Here is a 1,859-nt window from a genome sequence, read left to right as displayed (position 1 = left end):
TAATAAATATTATTCATATCCCGACCCAGAAAGAAAGATACACCCAAAGTAATCTCAGTGTGAAAACCCCATAGGTTCACACGACTTGCTTGGCACACTTTGCATAGAGACTACCATGTGATTTTTTATAAACATATAGCTATGGAAGAATGAAAGTAACTCCATATAGGCATAGTTGCCATAATTTTTTTATTTTATTTTTGGTTAAATAATAATTAAGAAGAGATAGAGAACCAAAGAATTACAATGAGCTTATAACAAAACACCACAGACCCAGCATAACTAAAGAGATAGAGGCACTCCACCTTCGGCATTACCATCAACAGGGAGCTCTACCTATAGTTAGCGAAGCTTGAATCATAGTCTAGATAAAGCATAGACAAAAAGTTCCTTCTCAATGTGGCAAGGAAAGTCAATCATTATACTTGAGACACCTGTTTTAGCAACTTGTTTGGCCAAGAAGTCTACAATGGGGTTCGCCTCCCTAAAGTAGTGGTGATCTTCTATGCAATAATTGAATGTAAATATGGTTGGATATACATCCATTTTTTAAGTGCAAACCAAGGTATATTATTCAAATTGAGAATGATTATATAGGGTGAATGCCTAATTTAATCCCCTCCTTGACAATGATGACATACGGTTGAAGGCGAATTAAGTACTCTCGCTCTCGAGGAGGACACGATTTTCCCGACGAAACCCTAGAATCCCTAATACCCTTTTCATGTCAACCCAAACCCTGGAATTCAGATATCGAATGATTACACATCAAATAATTGAATTTTTGTCATTTCAGTGATAGAAAGTAGTGTGGGGATGACCGGAGGTGGTTGCTAATATTCTGGTAATCCCGGAACTTTGCTAATACAGAGTCAAATCTCTATTTTCTTGATTGTCGTAAATCTCCAAGCCATAAGAGAGATAAAATCCTACATTATTGGATAGTACTTGTCGATAAGATTCTGTTGATGTCTCATGCAAAAAAAATCGATGATCGTAGCCCTCAGAATCACTCTCAGAAGTTCAAAACCCTAAAAGTCTGCAAATTTACACTATGTTACCCCTATTCCCTAATCCGACCAAATTTGAAATTTTCATAATAGGTGACACACCAAATAGTGTCAGAACTAGTGATTTTTGGATTACAAAAATCCACTATTTGAAGGGAAGGGATAGTTCAACAAGTCAGTGTAGTGCCGATCAAACTAGAAGGGATTCAAACCTTCCAAGCCTTGGTGGTAAGTGACCAATCACTTCCCTTGTATGGTAGGAACATCACTAAAAGGCCATTCAAAATTATCTGATGAACCACCATAGGTGTTGGCAAATAGGGCTGAAAATCTGTAAAGTACAACAATTGTACTGTCCACTAGTAGCACCCACTAGGTTCTGCTATGCTTACATGCACTCTTTTCCTGTAGGGCCCACTACACGTATAGTGGCCGACTCCACCCTCATCTCCACACTACACGGACTTACCCCCTCCACCTACACACCTTGGGAGCCCATAAATGTTGACCCCACTGGCTCGAAATGTTACACCCGTGCCCTAATCCGGTTAAATTTGAACTGTTGTGACAGGCCTCGGATCAAAGATCAAAAGTACGACTGGGTTTTGGCTCATGGTTGCACATTGGCGAAGGGGTAGAGATGACCCCACGTGTTCGTGCATTTCATGCCTATCTAACTGGAGGGGATTCATACCTTCCGATCCCATATGGTAAGTGACCCGACTCCCCACACTTGAATTCCGGCATACATCATAATTGCTGAGAATCCTTGGGCATGACCGAGGGCAACCACCCGTGCGAGACCAACCCTAAGACATTAAGCTGTCAAGGCAGTAGGCTATCTTGACC

This window comes from Macadamia integrifolia, unplaced genomic scaffold (genome assembly GCF_013358625.1).
Source record: "Macadamia integrifolia cultivar HAES 741 unplaced genomic scaffold, SCU_Mint_v3 scaffold187, whole genome shotgun sequence".
NCBI lineage: Eukaryota > Viridiplantae > Streptophyta > Magnoliopsida > Proteales > Proteaceae > Macadamia > Macadamia integrifolia.
The sequence above is the reverse complement of the archived record's forward strand: the minus strand, read 5'-3'. Positions refer to the sequence as shown.